This window comes from Oncorhynchus masou, chromosome 1 (assembly GCF_036934945.1).
Source record: "Oncorhynchus masou masou isolate Uvic2021 chromosome 1, UVic_Omas_1.1, whole genome shotgun sequence".
NCBI classification, from domain to species: domain Eukaryota; kingdom Metazoa; phylum Chordata; class Actinopteri; order Salmoniformes; family Salmonidae; genus Oncorhynchus; species Oncorhynchus masou.
In genome coordinates, this window is record NC_088212.1 from 61,981,769 (window position 1) to 62,001,031 (window position 19,263).

Below are 19,263 nucleotides of genomic sequence, written 5' to 3' on the forward strand. Positions count from 1 at the left end.
GACTGTGTGATGGATGTGTGTGCTCATGCTGGCAGGTTTGTAATGTGTAATAAAGACCGATTGGTGATTATTGGTCGAATGTTTTTTTTATGTTTGTTTTTGTCAAAAACATTCTAACTTTACGTTGTTCCTAATGTAAATTTGCCTTATAAAACAAAGCTGCACCCACTTGCACTATAGAATAGTATAGTATTCTAACATTATTAGTACATTGGTTGGCATTGGTCATTTATAGCAAGTTTTAGGTCAGCTGCAATCCCTTGGGGGACAAAGGCGTTGGGTTCAGATTGTCCTGGAAGGACAATTGGAGCATTGGAACAATCATTAATCACCAAGGCCAAACTTTGGTCTAAAATTAAACATTGCACATGAAACACATTCTCGAAAAAAACTCTGTCATTCTATGTTTTACAATGCATCTGTATGCTGTACGCTTAATAGAATAGAATAAAAGAAGCTGATCTACAGCTCACCTGCTCATCATCTTGCTCACACTGTTCTCTCTGAAATACATTACTGAAGCACAGAAGTGAGATTCTACCATGTCCATACATTACATTTAGTACTGTGTCATTATTAAAAGTGGCACAAGCCAAGCACTTCTTTCTCCTCAGGCACGGTAGAGTTTCTCTCTCAATGTGATTGCTCAATTTCATGTTCATCATCCATGACATTGGTGGAATGTTTTCCCTGAGTCACCTCATAAAACCCTCATTTACAAAGTTGAGCTCAGATTAGTCCATTAGCCAAATTACCTAGCCAAGCAGTTGATTTTCAAATGTGTTGTCTTCAATCTGCCACACAGCATGGGATCTCTCTTCTTGAGGGACTGAAAAAGAGGCTGTTTTCAAATTTAAAAAATAAAGTCTCCAACACAAAAAACAATTAAAAGTAAGGAAACAAAATCGGAAAATGTCAACAGTGGATGAGTCACACAGCTTTCATTATCTTGCAGGTTTGAAGGGTAGACCATTGCTTACTAGTATACTGGTGCTCTGACTCCCACTGTTAACCTCTGCCATGACTCGCAATCAGTCATGCTCAGAATAATATATTATATATTGTCATCAAGTCTGAGCTACATTAAATGGGGGCACTGAAATGGCATATACGCACATACTATACAGAGCTGACAATGATATTCAGGTGAAACAGAGATCAGCAGGTGACCTTTCACCTCTCTGATTGGGGGTCCTGATTGCTGAAAAGAAATGGCTAGGAAAAAAGAGAAAGAAAAGTGGAAAGGCCACAAACTCTGACAGTTAAGCATAAAGACTTCCTCTAGGAGACAGGCTGGCCTTCAATATCATTAGATCAGGTCAATAAGTCAGCTGTTCACTTCTATGAGCACATTCAGTCTTTTTGCAGACTCTTTCCACTTTCTCTGTCCCCCTTTCTACATTTTCATTATGAATCAATGGTGAGGTGGAGGAGATAAAAAAGCATTAATTCCAAAGTACAATCACCTCGATTTTCTTTCATTGAGCTGTGCTCTTTTGGACAGGTCTAGGCTCAAACGCTGTGACTCGACTTCTTATTTGAATAAGTTAATATGGTGGAATGTTTGTGGGGGGAGAAATGGAAGCCTATCTGTTCCATACAGTGGGCCTGGGAGAATTTGATTTCTTTCATATGACACTGTGAAGGTGTCATTCTCCTCCTCCAGGTTTTTATCGCGGCACAGACCCTGACAGCTTCAAGCCGTTTTTTTCAAGAAGAGTCATAAACCTTTCAATTGAATGCTTTTAGAAGAAGAAAAACGACATATCATTCGTGTACAGATGCAGGGTTCATTGCCATATTACATAGTATTAATAAACGGAGTAAACATTAACACAATGCTACCTTTATTCTATTCCAGTGTAAATACTTGTTAATAATCACTGTTCCGTCAACAGTAAACAAACACCTTACCTAGTTTATATCAATAGAAATCTAATGCAAATGCAATGACACAATGTGGTCCATCAGGAATCCAAACATTCTCCAAATGCAAAAGCAACTGAACACAGTAATACTTTTTGAATATATCAGAGTTCAAGAGAACAAAAAACAAAGTACACTTGCCAAAACAAGTTCCGTAAAATAATATAGAACAACAACGTAATATTGTGACATAATATTTTAGTATGTACAGTATTACCATGTAGCGTTTTACCACATAGGTATAAAACCCATTAAAAGTAAAGTGTTACCAACATGATGACAAAAAAGTACAGTTACAGTAAGTCAACGAGCTTATGAACACATGAATATCATTCCTCTTATTCAACAGACTGAACGAAAGAAAGGTTTAACACTAGAACCTATGGGCCTCAGTAGCCTACACATCATTATAAGCGGCAAGTGTGATCTGGGCCCTCAGATCCTCAAAAAGTTCTACAGCTGTACAATTGAGAGAGTTTGGCTGGCTGCATCCCCGCTTGGTATTGCAACTGCAAGGCACCCGACGGCAAGGCGTTACAGAGGATGATGAGTACGGCCGAGTACATCACTGAGGCCGAACTCCCTGCCATTCAGGCCTTCTATACCAGGCGGTGTCAGAGGAAGGCTCAAAAAAAAATTTAAGACTCAAGCCATAGACTGTTTCTCTCTGCTACCGCATGGCAAGCGGTACCGATGCACCAAGTCTGGAATTAACAATACTCTGAACAGCTTCTACCCCCAAGCCATTAGACTGATAAATAAGACTGATAAATAGCTGTTGTCTGGTCACTTTAACCCTACCTACAGTATCTTTAACCGTACCCACAATTACCTCGCGCTCCTGTACACCGACTCGGTACTGGTACTCCCTCTATATAGCCATGTTATTTTTACTCGTCATTGTTATTCGTTGTTCACTGTGTTTTTATTCCTTGTGTTACTATTTCATTATATATATATATATATATATATATACTTAACTCTGCATTGCTAAAAAAGTACCCGTAAATAAGCATTTCAAGGTTTGTCTACACCTGTTGTTTACGAAGCATGTGACACATTTGAGGCTAACTCACAGCTATCTCCACTTACCCTGAATTAAATGACTGAGCCGCGGGTTGAGGACCAATGAAATCAAATTCTGTCACTTGCAAAGATCCCTTTCATTTGAGGAAGACAACTGATTAAACATTTTCTTATTCAAATGTTTTATGATAACATTTATCACATTACATATTTAGTAATGGCAAAATGTATTAGAAAGTTCACACACAGTAAAACTTTTGGGGAACACTTACTTGACAACCAAATAAAAGCAAATACATTTTTATTTGTGACATACATACACATGGTTAGCAGATGTTAATGCGAGAGTAGCGAAATTCTTGTGCTTCTAGTTCCAGCCATGCAGTAATATCTAACAAGTAATCAACAATTTCACAACTATCTTACACACACAAGTGTGAAGGAATGAATAAGACTAAGTACATAAAAATATATGGATGAGCGATGGACGAACGGCATAGGCAAGATGCAGTAGATGGTATAGTGTACAGTATATGCATACGAGATGAGTAATGTAGGGTATGTAAACATTATATAAAGTGGCATTGTTTAAAGTGGCTAGTGATACATTTATTACATCCATTTTTTTATGATTAAAGTGGCTAGAGATGTGTCAGTATGTTGGCAGCAGCCACTCAATGTTAGTGATGGCTGTTTAACAGTCTGATGGCCTTGAGATAGAAGCTGTTTTTCAGTCTCTCAGTCCCAGCTTTGATGCACCTGTACTGACCTCGCCTTCTGGATGATAGCAGGGTGAACAGGCTGTGGCTCGGGTGGTTGTTGTCCTTTTTGGCCTTCCTGTGACATCGGGTGGTGTAGGTGTCCTGGAGGGCAAGTAGTTTGCTCCCGGGGATGCGTTGTGCCGACCTCACTACTCTCTGGGAGCCTTACGGTTGTGGGTGGAGCAGTTGCCGTACCAGGCGGTGATACAGCCCAACATGATGCTCTCGATTATGCATCTGTAAAGGTTTGTGAGTGTTTTTGGTGACAAGTCGAATTTCTTCAGCCTCCTGAGGTTAAAGAGGCGCTGCTGCCCCTTCTTCACCACGCTATCTGTGCGTGTGGACTGTTTCAGTTTGTCCGTGATGTGTACGCCGAGGAACTTAAAACTTTCCACCTTCTCCACTACTGTCCCGTCGATGTGGATAGGGGGCTGCTCCCTCTGCTGTTTCCTGAAGTCCACAATCATCTCCTTTGTTTTGTTGACATTGAGTGTGAGGTTATTTTCCTGACACCACACTCCGAGGGCCCTCACCTCCTCCCTGTAGGCCGTCTCGTCGTTGTTGGTAATCAAGCCAACCACTGTAGTGTTGTCTGCAAACTTGATGATTGAGTTGGAGGCGGGCATGGCCATGCAGTTATGTGTGAAAAGGGAGTACAGTAGAGGGCTGAGAATGCACCCTTGTGGGGCCCCAGTGTAGAGGATCAGCGGGGTGGAGATGTTGTTTCCTACCCTCACCACCTGGGGTGGCCCCTCAGGATGTCCAGGAACCAGTTGCACAGGGTGGGGTCGAGACCCAGGATCTCGAGCTTAATAATGAGTTTGGAGGGTACTATGGTGTTAAATGCTGAGCTGTAGTCGATGAACAACATCCTTACATAGGTATTCCTCTTGTCCAGATGGGTTAGGGCAGTGTGCAGTGTGATTGCGATTGCGTCGTCTGTGGATGTATTGGGGCGGTAAGCAAATTGGAGTAGGTCTAGGGTGTCAGGTAGGGTGGAGGTTATATGGTCCTTGACTAGTCTCTCAAAGCACTTCATGATGATGGAAGTGAGTCCTACGGTGCGATAGTCATTTAGCTCAGTTACCTTAGCTTTCTTGGGAACAGGAACAATGGTGTCCCTCTTGAAGCATGTGAGAACAGCAGACTGGGATAAGGATTGATTGAATATGTCCGTATACAGTCCAGCCAGCTGGTTTTCTTTTTGTAGTCTGTGATTGACTGTAAACCCTACCACATACCTCTCGTGTCTGTGCCGTTGAATTGCGACTCAACTTTGTCTCTATACTGACACTTAGCTTGTTTGATTGCCTTGCGGAGGGAATAGTTACACTGTTTGTATTCGGTCATGTTCCAGCTGACATAACATTGTAATGACCCATATATTTACACCTGTTGTGACATACATAGCGTTATTTTATGTCTGTTTTGACACCTACATAAGAGTGCCCTTTCGTTTTTAAAGTTTGTTTCTTAAATCCTTTGTTGTAATTCATTCTTTACATTAATGTTTTTTGTAAATGTAAACTTTATATTTTTGGATATAAATATGAACTTTATCGAACAAAACATACATGTATTGTGTAACATGATGTCCTATTAGTGTCATCTGATGAAGATCATCAAAGGTTAGTGATTCATTTTATCTCTATTTCTGCTTTTTGTGACTCCTCTCTTTGGCTGGAAAAATGGTGTTTTTCTGTGACTAGGTACTGACCTACATAATCGTTTGGTGTGCTTTCGTCATAAAGCCTTTTTGAAATCTGACACTGTAGCTGGATTTACAACAAGTTTATCTTTAAATTGGTGTAAAATATTTGTATGTTTGAGGAATTTTAATTATGGGATTTTTGTTGTTTTGAATTTGGCACCCTGCCATTTCACTGGCTGTTGGCGAGGTGGGACGCTACCATCCCACATATCCCAGAGAGGATTTATATCCCAAGCGTCTATGACAAATCAGGACAGTTCAATTCACTGAGCAGACATTACAAACACAGGCAGTAAAACAGGGATAACTAAGGTCATTACAGAAAACACCAGACTGATACCTATCAGGATTATTTGTGAGGATAACATCGAGGAGACTAGCCTTTTCTGGGTGTTTGGAGTCATACCTTGTGGAGATGGTAATAATATGAGAAAGATTTAGGGAGTCCCATTGCTTTAGGACATGGTCGGGAGGTTTAAGCATGTCCCAGTTTAGGTCACCGAGCAGGACAAATTCAGACTTAGTGTAAGGGACCAGGAGAGAGCTTAGGGCAGGTAGGGTACAGGCCGGTGCTGATGGAGGACGATAACACCCAACAACAGTCAACAAAGAGCTATTTGAAAGTTTATTGCTTAAAACCAGCAAATCTAATTGTTTGGCGACAGACTTGGTGGGGAAAACTGAGCACTGAAGGGGATGCCTGGTAAAGAAGATAGCCCTATTTGGTAAAAGACCAAGTCCATATTATGGCATGAACGGCTCAAATAAGCAAAGAAAAACGACAATACATCATTTTAAGACATGAAGGTCAGTCAATCTGGAAAATGTCAAGAACTTCGAATGTTTCTTCAAGCGCAGTCGCAAAAAACCATCAAGCACTATGATGAAACTGGCTCTCATGAGGACCGCCACAGGAAAGGAAGATGCAGAGTTACCTCTGCTGCAGAGGATAACTTTGTTAGAGTTACCAGCCTCAGAAATTTTAGCCGAAATAAATAAGTCACAGAGTTCAAATAACAGACACATCTCAACATCAACTGTTCAGAGGAGAATGGGTGAATCAGGCCTTCATGGTCGTATTGCTGCAAATAAACTACTACTAAAAGACAACAATAATAAGAAGAGACTTGCTTGGGCCAATAAACACGAGCAATGGACATTAGACCGGTGGAAATCTGTAGGTGTCCTGGTCTGGGGAGTCCAAATTTGAGATTTTTGGTTCCAACAGCCGTGTCTTCGTGAGACGCAGACTAGGTGAACGGATGATCTCTGCATGCGTGGTCCCCACCGTGAAGCATGGAGTAGGAGGTGTGATGGTGTGGGGTGCTTTGCTGGTGACACTGTCAGTGATTTATTTAGAATTCAAGGCACACTTAACCAGCAGATCTACCACAACATTCTTCAGCGATACACCATCCCATCTGGTTTGCGCTTCGTGGGACTATCATTTGTTTTTCAACAGGACAATGACACAACACACCTCCAGGCTGTGTAAGGGCTATTTGACTAAGACGGCAAGTGAGTGCTCAGCATATGTGGGAACTCCTTCAAGACTGTTAGAAAAGCATTCCAGGCAAAGCTGGTTGAGAGAATGCCAAGAGTGTGCAAAGCCGTCATCAAGGCAAAGGGTGGCTACTTTGAAGAATCTCAAATATATATTTTGATTTGGTTAACACTTGTCTTGTTACTACGTGATTCCATGTGTGTTATTTCATAGTTTTGATGTCTTCACTATTATTCTAGAATGTAGAAAATAGTAAAAACAAAGAAAACCCCTTGAATGAGTACAGTGGTTCCTCATTTAAAAGTTGGAGCTTACACCGCGGGACTTAGAGGTACCCAGCTTTATTGCTCCAGACCACCACAAGGGGGAGTTGGAGCACTCATTATGCATTTGGGTCCCAAGGTGTGTCCAAACTTTTGACTGTTACTGTATATGCCATTATATCAGTCATCAGTCAAAAATAGTGTGTCTTGTCCTGCTCCTGAAATCTGCTCTTGCATTCATCGCTGTCACCAGCAACAGAGCATTGGGGTAGGTGCATGTCTGACATTAATTTGTGCACAATTACAATGATAATTTAATATAGTGAATAAAAAATAAATACAGTACAGTTCAAAAGTTTAGGGTCACTTAGAATTGTTCTTGTTTTTGAAAGAAAAGCCATTTTTTTGTCCATTAAAATAACTACACAGAAATACAGTGTTGACATTGTTTGTGCTGTTCACAGTACAGCGCAAACTGACACCTCACAAGTTGCCTCTTCACTGTTGATATTGACACTGGTGTTTTGAGGGTACTATTTAATGAAGCTGCCAGATGAGGACTTGTGAGGCGACTGTTTCTCAAACTAGACACTCTAATGTACTTGCCTTCTTGCTCAGTTGTGCACCCTGGCCGCCAACTCCTCTTTATATTCTTGTTAGAGCCAGTTTGTGCTGTTCTATGAGGGGAGTAGTACACAGCGTTGTACAAGATATTTAGTTTCTTGGCAATTTCTCATATGGAAAAGTCTTCATTTCTCAGAACAGACTGACGAGATTTAGAAGAAAGGTCTTTGTTTCTGGCCATTTTGAGCCTGTAATCAAACCCTTAAATGCTGATGCTCCAGATACTCAACTAGTCTAAAAAAGGCCGGTTTTATTGTTTTTTTTTAATCAGGACAACAGTTTTCAGCTGTGCTAACATAATTGCAAAAAGGTTTTCTAATGATCAATTAGCCTTTTAAAATGATAAACTTGGATTAGCTAACACAACGTGCCATTGGAACATAGGAGTGATGGTTGCTGATAATGGGCCTCTATACGCCTATGTATATATTCCATAAAAAATCAGCCGTTTCCAGCTAAAATAATCCTTTACAACATTAACAATGTCTACACTGTATTTCTGATCAATTTGATGTTATTTTAATGAACAAAAAAATTGCTTTTCTATCAAAAACAAGGACATTTCTAAGTGACCCCAAACATTTAAACGGTAGTGTATATATATATATATATATATAAAACATAAAAATACTGTTTACACATACGCTATGGTGTAACGGAACATGGGTTTTGACACTCATATGTAGGAGACGGCATTAACGATATGTAATGAAGGAAAAACGGCACTTCTAATAGCCTATTCACAGCATAGCCTGCTGAATTTGCAAGATAACTTTTCTTTCATGTTAATTTCGGGAAAAAATTAAAATGTTGTACTGACTCAACCATGGATTGATAGTTCAGCATTGTCTCAAGGAATAGTTTGGCGTTTGACTAGCCATGTGCAACATGCACGCACAGTTGCAAGCCTGCTAGAGTTAGCGGCTAGCGGACAAACAATATCCACCGCGGTAGTACGGACAAAGCCTGGCCTGGAATGTGAAGTTGTCAAGAATGTGAACTGAAGCTGGCTAGCTCCACAAAAGCCTGAGTAGATCTAGCTTGCTTCGTAGTATACAACTCCGGTTATAGCTCCATTTCTGTTTGTGATGTTAAGATTACATACACTTATTTAGGAAAATCAAAGACAGAGGGGGGCATGACATAAATATGAGTAATAGAGTAGCAGAGTAATAACAACAAAATCATGAGCAGTACAAATGACTGCTTTAATGATTCAAGTGTTAATTTGCCCTGTCTCTCCGTAAGATCATCATCCATAAATAGCACCATGATCTGCCTCCCTCCCCAATCATCTAAAGCCTGTCACCATTAGAGATTAACCACACATATACCAACACACCGACAGTCAGAGCAGAAAGGTGCAGATTAGAGACTTCCCCTACAACAGATATCAGTAAGCCGATTAGTCATCCCTACACCAGGTATCAATCAGCGTACTGTAAGAGACTTCAGGAAGTATGCTACAGGTTTATATTCATTGACTGTAGCTGAGTTTGGTCATGTGTCAAGGTAGGCCACCGTCTCAACCCATGATTGTGATATTAATGTGAATTTCGTCTGGAGCAGTGTGAAACACTACACTAGTCATTGCGCAGGTGAGAGAGTGATTCATTCACTAGACTAGAAGAACCCCTATAGTTCCTATGAGAGTGTTTTAACACTCTTTTGAGATGGGTAGTGGGTAAAAACAGCTCACAAGAATCCTATAACATTTCAGGAGAGGCATAATCTATTTACACCTTTCTGTTCACAATACATCCTGCAAAAACAAATGTATGCAAATCCAAACAGAACTCCATCGCTTTTGGAAAATCCACATGGGGGCAGCAAAACATACTTTTCTCCCTGTTCCCTTTTAGTAGTGCAGGCTCCCACCAGCAGCACAATATACAGTAAAGATCATAAAATCCCGCCACATTCATTCATGCAATATTTCCGCAATAAAGGGTTAGGCTATGATCCATATCAGTTCCTAGCAATACTGCATTAAAAAGTGAGAGGAAATTTTATATTTTTGTAATCACAGGCTGATGTTTGAATTTAACACATCCTCTCCAAATACATTGATGTTCGTAAATCGACATATGTGAGATGAGGGTGTCGGTAATGGAGCGCGACCCAACTTGTTGTAGTGGATTATCCTCATGGAGTCCATGTGCTCCTTTTACCTAATCGGTGGGAACGGGGTGACAAGGACCGCCGGTGGAGGGCTGGGGGAAGAGCATGGGGGTGGTCATGCCGCTGAGCTGTGCACTGTAGATGCCTCCGCTAATAGGTTTCATGTGACTGCCCCTGCTCCAGCTCTAAGGGTAATGTGTCACACTTGAAGTCGCTCAGCCCGTTTGGTCTGTCTCTCTCCCAGTCCACTCCACTCCATCAAGCTGTCCCTCTGCATACTGGCCCTGCAGGGAAGGGAGGTTGAGGTGCCCAAGAGGTTTTAGGTACAGTGACTAGGGATAGAATGGTATGAGACATTAAGGTAATGGAATATGTTAACCAATGTAGCCAAAGAAAGGAGCACTATCATACTGTTTTACTTCAGCCTGTTCTCATGATATATTATTTTATTATTGTGTTTGATATTGTTGCACAAATATATATATAATTGTATCTTATTTTTTTTCTGAGCCAGGGCATTAGATTACCAGCCCAAAATGATTGTCATGCGTGATGCTTCCGACTTGTCAGATAGACATTGTTGACATTGTCAGACAAACATTATTGACAGCTTTAGCTGTAGAATATCCGTGATTCCGCTCCAGAGCAAGCAGAGGCGAAGAATGCTTTCCATCAGAGACCAACAGCGGTGGTACGCAGTGAAGAGCAGAAGAGGTCACCGATATGATCATCCCCAAGTGTCAATACTAAGAGAGATTTGTGAAAATTCCCTGCTGGGTGGGAAATCAATACATTTGACTTCATAAAACCATTGGAACCATCTCAGGTTCTTAATTAAGATTGAGCGGGTGAAAGTAATCAGTGTACAGGGACATCCACTATGATGTGATCTATACTACACTAGATTACATAGTGTACATATTATGAAGTAAGCAAAGGCAATTTATATTTTGATCTAACTTTCATGTAACAATTCCTTCGTCTATATGTCATACATGTTAAAAGACCGGTAGTGGGTGCAAAGAGAAGATGCAATTGTAAATTGGTCGATGCATGGGATACAAAGATTTTAACCCATTCAATATTGTGGCTCCACAGTAAGTTTGATTGACTTGTAACGGGGGAGATACAGTACCGTAACACCTCTGACACACATTTAGGAATGCTATGGTTCTATGTGGCGCTCTCATTTCATTGGCATGGTAGAGAGTGATGTCCCAATAACGGCCTCATTATTCCCAATTAAGTCCCTTAACATCCATCATAAAGTGCCATTGTAAAGCATGCGTAAGGGCCATTAAAGCGTCCCATTAATACTCCCCATGCAGGCTGATGGAGATGGAGTGGAGATTTGGTGCAATGGGCAAGGAGTCACAGAGGCCCACGTTACATCCACATTTGCACAAAGAAAATCCTTACAATGGCGATTAAAAGGGATCCGATTGATTTCATAACCGAGTCAGGAATATATATGTTTATAGATATGAGATATCTTGAATTATGTTACATCAGAGCCATACAGCTTATTTAGGGAGTTGGGCCAATGGGGTTTCTGTATCATGATGCATTTACATGACACCTCAACATTATATGGCAGCCATGTTAGCTCTCCATTTAACATTAATATGTAAACATTGCTATGTAACTGAATGTCTAGAATAAGAACAGTATTACACATTTAAAAAGTTTGTCTCTCTAAATATACGTCTCTGTATTACATGATCAGTTATTTGACACCTTTGTGTCGAAATAATGCACAATCATCCTTCATATGCACACACAGTGCCTGAAAGGTCCAGGCCCTGCATTTGACAGTGAGTTGATATGCCAATGAATTGTCTCAGTTGTCTCTCCAGTACCCATCACGCCCATCATCAAGATATCTGAACATATCTTCCTCATCTTCTGAACCAGCCTCAAAAATGACCTAGTAGGCTGAATGCTTTATCCTTGCTGGACATGTTTAGTAATCACTGTTACAGTGTGTGGTGCAGTCCAGAGGCACTGCTCACTTGGCCTTATCAGTGTGAGAAATGAGGATCACCCTGATTAAACAAGGAACCTGTGATCTCTTGGTAAGGTGCCCTCCATGCAAAGCACTGTGGGAACCAAAATCTGATTACTCTCCAAAGAAAAACCTGGTGTCAGAGTGGCCGATGACAGCCTGCACAGCAAGGTGCCCAAGGCAGCCGCTCTGAAGGTCAATCCCAACCGCCCTTCGCATCGTTACATTCATGTTTACCATTGCCTTTCCACACAAGCCCAATTACATCGGTGTGGTATGACAGTCACACCAGCGATATCTAACATGGCACATCACACAGATCTTTTGCAGAGGAATGATTGAACTCTTCTGACCTGACTTGAAAGAAAATGTTTATACAATATTTTTTATTTACTGCTCAACCTCATCACAGACTAGTTAATGAGAGCATGAAAAAAATACAGTTCATTTATTGTGCATTTTATATTGTGATAAATGTGGGATGATTATAAACCTGTCATCGTTATATTAAAAAAATGAATAGCCCCCTCTAATGTTCCATGATTTATTTAACAACCTCAGTTCTTCCTGATTTATGCCATACGATCATGGACTCTGATCATAGTGTTTGTAAAATATTGGTGGATAGAGGCTTCCACTCTTCCTCAGTATATCTGGTTTAGCCCTTTAGCATTGTGCTCCCACAGTGAACTGTGAGGGGTATGAGGTGGAATAGACATGGCTTCAGGGAACAATGTGTCTTCTGCTGCATGGTGTTTGCAAGGCTTGTGTGTTGGATGATTTACAATTTTTTTGCAATTTACTTACACTTCGGTGTAGTGAATTATATTTGAAGTTTCTCACTCTCTGTTGTCATATACTCTGGAGACTTCTGACATGTACGGCACAGATTTTGTTGCTGTCTTCTGCTGTAACCAGTTTAACTACAGATATTTCCTACCAGAATCAATAATCCTTGTTGAATTATCACCTCAAAGGAGGAGACACCTATACACAAAGGTGTTATCTAGAACCAAAAAGGGTTCTTTGGCTCTCCCCATAAGAGAAAATAGAGCCTATATAGCGAGCTCAAAAAGTATTGGGACAGTGACATGTTTTGTTGTTTTGGCTCTGTACTCCAGCACCTTGAAATGATACAAGGACCTTGAGGTTAAAGTGCTGTTAAAAATTACAGCACTTTTGGTACATAGTCCCCAATTTTAGGGGGTCAAACGTATTAGGACAGATTCTCTTATATGTGTATTAAAAGTAGCAACAAAATGTAGTATTTGGTCTCCTATTCGGAGCACTCAATGACTACACCCAGCTTGTGACTCAAAAAATGTGTTGGATGTATTTGCTGTTTGTTTTGCTTGAGTTTCAGATGATTTACCATTCTATTCTATTTGGCACAAAATAATGTATTGTGTTATTTTGGAGTCACTTTGTAAAATAAGAATATAATGTGTTTCTAAAGACCTCTACAGTAATGTGGATGCTAACCTTCCCTGTTATTTTAATGGAGAGTTTAGCGTATCTCGGGGGTATGATATTTGTGCATCTGAAACCTTCTCACTCATCGTTATTCCCGATTCATTCAGGAATATCCATAATCATGGTAGCATCCACATTCATTTAGAAGTGTTCAGAAACATATTCTGGACTTATTTACAATAACAGTGACCATAAAATGACACAATACATTATTTCCAATGAATTTCAATTGGGCACAAAATAATCTAAATACAACTAAAACAAACAGCAAATGCATCCAACAAATTTGTAGAGTCAAAAGCTTGATGTAATCATTGCGTGCTTGTAATATAGGACCAAATACTCAAGTTTTTATTACTTTAATACACATAAGGGAATTTGTCCAAATACTTTTGGTCCCTTAAAATGTGGGGCTATGTACAAAAGTGCTGTAATGAAATTAAAGCTGCATGTCTGCACTTTGACCTCATAGTCAATGTTTAATTTCCAATCCAAAACGCTGGACTACAGAGCCAAAACAACAACAAAGAATGTGTCACTGTCCCAATAATTTTGGAGCTCACTGTACAGTGCATTCAGAAAGTCTTCAGACCAATCAACTTTTTCCACATTTTGTTATGTTACAGCCTTGTTCTAAAATGGATTAAATTGTTATTTTTCTTCATCGATCTACACACAACACCCCATAATGACTTAATGGCATAATTGCAAAAACTGGTTTTCAAACATTATTGTGAAATTATTAAAAATAAAAAACTGAAACATCACATTTACATAAGTATTCAGACCCAATACTCAGTACTTTGTTGAAGCACCTTTGGCAGTAACTACAGCCTCGAGACTTCTTGGGTATGACGCTACATACTTGGCACACCTTTATTTGGGGAGTTACCTCCCATTTTTCTCCACAGAAAACTCTGTCAGGTTCTTCCATTTAAGAATGATGGAGGCCACTGTGTTCTTGAAGACTTTCAATGCTGCAGAAATGTTTTGGTACCCTTCTCCAGATCTGTGCCTCGACACAGTCCTGTCTTGGAGCGCTATGGACAATTCCTTCGACCTCATGGCTTGGTTTTTGCTCTGACATGACATGTCAACTGTAGTACCTTACATAGATAGGTGTGAGATGTTTGCAAATCATGTCCAATGAACTGAATTTACCACAGGTGGACTCCAATCAAGTTGCAGAAACATATCAAGGATAATCAATGGGAACAGGATGCACTTGAGCTCAATTTCAAGTCTCATAGCAAAGGGTCTGAATACTTTAAGGTATTTCTGTAAAAAAAAACATGTTTTCGCTTTGTTATTATGGGGTATTGTGTGTAGATTACTGTGGATTTGTTTTTCATGAATCAATTTTAGAATAAGACTGTAAAGTAACATGTGTAAAAAGGTAAAGGTGTCTGAATACATTCCGAATGCACCGTATTTAAAGAGTTAGGCCAACGCTTTTGAAAGTTCCAAGAGCGCCACTTTCTCCTCCACAGCCATTGCTAAGTGATCATTAATGCTTCTGTGTTGTGCTGATTATTCCTGATAGTTTTCAAAACCAGTGAAAGCAGATATCCAATTTATTGACACAACAACACAGTAAAGACCCGGATCTCAAACAATAAAAACGTCTGTTAAATTCACTGCTCTGTTTTGCTTGTTTACAGCAGGTAACTCCATAGGGAACTGTTGGAGGCGCTCTAGTACTGTTACATCACCAACATTTTAAGAATACAGTTCTATATGGGCGCTACGATGGCGGCCGTTCTAGAACTTGGCCTAACTCTCTATATATGGCTCTGGGGAGAACCCTTTAACGAAGCCCTTTGGTTTCCAGGTAGATCCTTTTTTGTTTCCATGTAGAACCATTTCCACAGAGGAGTGTACTGCTCACACTGAAGTGCCATAAGAAGAAATCTCCATATGTCCATGTGCTGCCTCTGTTAGTCTATACTGTAACTTAGTCCTTTCCACTTTGCCATCTACAGACAACTAAAGGGACTACCAGGAGAGCTCATGCTACAGTACCTCTGAGCTCAGTTGTACTAATACCTTGCAGTAGGATGAACAGATGGAGCTCTCGTGTGTCAATGTACTTTACACAGTACGTACTCCTCATTCAGTTACTCTCTCTCGCTCTTTGTCTCTAAGCAAATAAAGCAGAAATAACAAAACACTTACCCATTTTTTTCAGCCCACATTGACTCCCATTGTGATTGAGAACTTTGCCAATCACATTAACAACATTAGAGAACTGAGGAGTGTGAAATCCTCGTCTCTCCTGCCCCTCCCTTTGAGAGGATTTATAATTATAAAGTCAATCACTGAGGGGAAATAATGGTTCCAAACACAAAAGGGCTGGATTCAATACGTAGCGCAGAGGATCAGCATTGTAGGTTAATTGAAATTTAAAGGCAATATTTCCACATTCGCGGAGACTGCATTCACAGTAAACGCTGCATATGTCGGCTCAATCGAAAATTGACTGTAAATTTCATCCGCGCTACAATGCTGATCTTCGACACTACGGATTGAGTACAGGCCTAAACAGTTCCATTTTATTCCAGTTCAAATAGTATGAACATATACATATACATTCTACAAGCAAATGTTTGATATTTTACATCAATACCTTTCATGAGATGCATGTGTAGGCTATGTATGAATGCATTAAAATGGAAATTCACAGACACACTGCTGGCCTTCAATGGATTCATTAGAAGTGGAACAGCAGATGAATGAGAGTAGCACTAGCAGATGACCACCATCTGGAGACAATCTGACTGTGGTGGCAGCCGGGACATGCATGGAGTCGGTTCAGTGTGATAAACAGATTAATAACAGAAATACCATTGTGAAAATTCTAAATATACTCAGACAACTCATAGAAAATCCCTAACACATTGTAGATACTCATTTCTGCCAATCTCTACAATCCAGCTAAGTTCGCTAGTCACTGAATACATTCGGAATTGGCCAGAGTGGTAAAACCAGGTCACGCTCTACCTGTTCAAAAGGAAAAACAGAGGCTAGGTGGAGCAGAAATGAAGTGTTCCATCTGCCGCTCGGGCAGCTCATGAAAAGAACAGGGATTGTGGGAGCCAGAGAGAAGGGGAACATCATGAAAAGCTCAAACTGGATATGTCGTCCGGTTCCCTGGCACAGGGCAAGGCGGATAACGAGGCAGGTGGTGGCAGAAAGAAGGCATCATCGCACCGGTCTACTCACTCAGTGCTTTTTATTCCAACTTGTTCTGTGTCGGCTCTCAAAAATCTATGGGGCACCAGATCTGGGTATTTTGGTAAATAATTAGGCTCTCTGTAGTGTTGGGCCTTGTTCAGTCCATATAAATGAGTGTCCTGTAGCTACTTCCTCCCAAGGGACGTTGCTATGTGTGTGTGTTGCACAACCGAAGCATTATGGGAAAGGAAATGGCGGTAAGCGGAAGGCCATCTGCTGTGCCACTTGCCATGTCTGCTTGTGCCAGCACCTCCGCCTGCTTCCTATTTCTCGGGTGGGAAGTGGAGTGGCTCTTTATAGTGTGGTGTGAACACTACACACCCAAGCAAATACCTCTTAGATGTATCTCAACATTTATATTGCCAGATGTGCAGAGAACTGTGTAAGAATAACATTGTTGCACCTGTAAACAAACCTTATGACTGATAGGACTAGCACTTCACCCCGTGTTTTCACAGCTATGCTAATCACTGCATATACTTTATGTGTGGTGGGTGGGGGAGCACAGATGGATGGCTGCTAGGAGATAAGACAGCTGGGTTGAGAGACAGAGTAAAAAGGTGGTTTTAACAACAGTCTGTTTTATCTGTGTTTCAGCGCTGCAGAGTGAGCCTCCCTGTCCTTGACCAACGGATATGGCAGTGACACAGAAGATGAGGCAGATCCATGCCTGGTCTGGGGAAAGTAATTTATTTCCGTTGACCCGTTCGGTCAAGTGGAGTGAAGCTGAGCTTCCATACTGCCAACACCACTTCTGCAATTACTGAGTGTGATGGGTCTAAGATTTTGTTAAGATACAGCAGTCTGGACCCTTTCTCTCTTGTTGACACCATTAAGCCGTCACTGAGGTGGGAGAGTGTCAGACACTGAGTGGCTGTCGCTCACCCATGGCCACACAACAGCTGTTTAAGCTGATTCTCATCAGCACTGCTACCCAACCTAGTGGTTCCTTTGTATTGTATTACAATTTGAGCTTGGGGGAGTTGGCGTGCTTGATAGTTGGATGACATTCACTATTGTCTTACAAAATGACATTGGTTTCCCGCTTAAAGTTGGACCTGGTAGTCAAACTCAAAAAGACTAACTACTGTCTGTTCAGTTGTTCCCACCGAATAGCGCGCTGGTTTCCAAATGTCGAAAACAAAATATCATTTAACAAATTTTGTCAAGCTTTGAAAATACAGTCTTGTACTGTATATAACAGAAGAAAGCAATAAATACATTTTCAACCATTTCAGGTGCTGAGTATGGAATTTGAATAAGACATTTAGACACTCAAGAGGCAGTTCAACCGTGGTCTAATCCAACCTTTGTCAGCCCAGAGCCTTTAATCTCTTCACGGTTTCAGTTATCAAACAATAACAGAAACTCCACAGATCCATTTCTAACTGTAAAATATGAATATTATTTTATATCTACAGGTGGGTTGTGCCCATCCATGTATGTTAAATGTTATGGTTGCTTTCGTAACCACTTGAGTACTGTGAGAGCTGTGTAGAAGCAGACAGAATGTCAGCACATGCCATGTGAATATCATAACACAAGAATAGCCTAAAGCAGCGGATCAGTTAATTCCATGACGTCAGCACATTAGTCTCAAGTTATCCGAGACACCGTAAATAATACTTTTAAGTAGACATTGTGGTCCAAACAGGAAGCATTCAACTGAGAAATACTACAGCTCTCATTGTTGGATGCTGTCCATCTGGGCAAGAGAAGGTGTGTGGGATGGCTGACAATATACTTATTTATGTAGGTATTGACTTGTTGATTTGTTTTAGGGTTGCATCAAGCATGCATTGCTGTAGGAAGGGTTGCAAAGGGAGGGTATATTACTGGAAACTTTCAAAGTTGACCAGTAAAATACCAGAATTTCTGTGTATTTAACATTTTAAGCAATCTATCACAAGACATGTAGTGGACCTTTTGGGTACTTCCGATTATCACGGGCGTCTGTAATTAGCTCGGGCCTTATCACATGTCAAATATATGAAAATGTAATAAGATGAATAAAATATGACAGAACTGTTAAATATATAAATTATCTACTTTGTGTCTACCATTGGTGTTTATTATGCAGGTTTCTGCATGAAATATGCTTTAAACTTTTTGCAAACTTTTGTTTATTTGACTATGTTAATATGTATTTGTTGTTAATGTTTTGGCATCAAACTGTTGGCAGTTGTGACAAAAGGAAATTGTTTAAAGACTTTTTCATTAAATAGGCTATTTTCTCTCTAACCATACGGTCTATTTATTAGAAACTCATGGACAATATGGACACATATATAATAAATGGATACTACAGTATATGCATATATTTACAGTTATCCAAGTATATATTACCAAATGTATGGTAGATTTCTATGTATTTTCTGTTAATTACCAAAACTACTGAAGATTCGGGTAACTTTGGTAAATTGCCGGTAGCTTTACAAACCTAGCTGTAGAACATGCAAAATGTAAGCTCTTCCAAGGGTCAGCTGGCAAAAGATTAGCCCTAGGCCTATTTTTTTCAATCTAATGTTCCAAATAATAATTGATTAAAGGACTCATTGCTATTATGAAGGAACTGGACACACTTAACACAAAAGTATTACAAAAAATTTTAATAA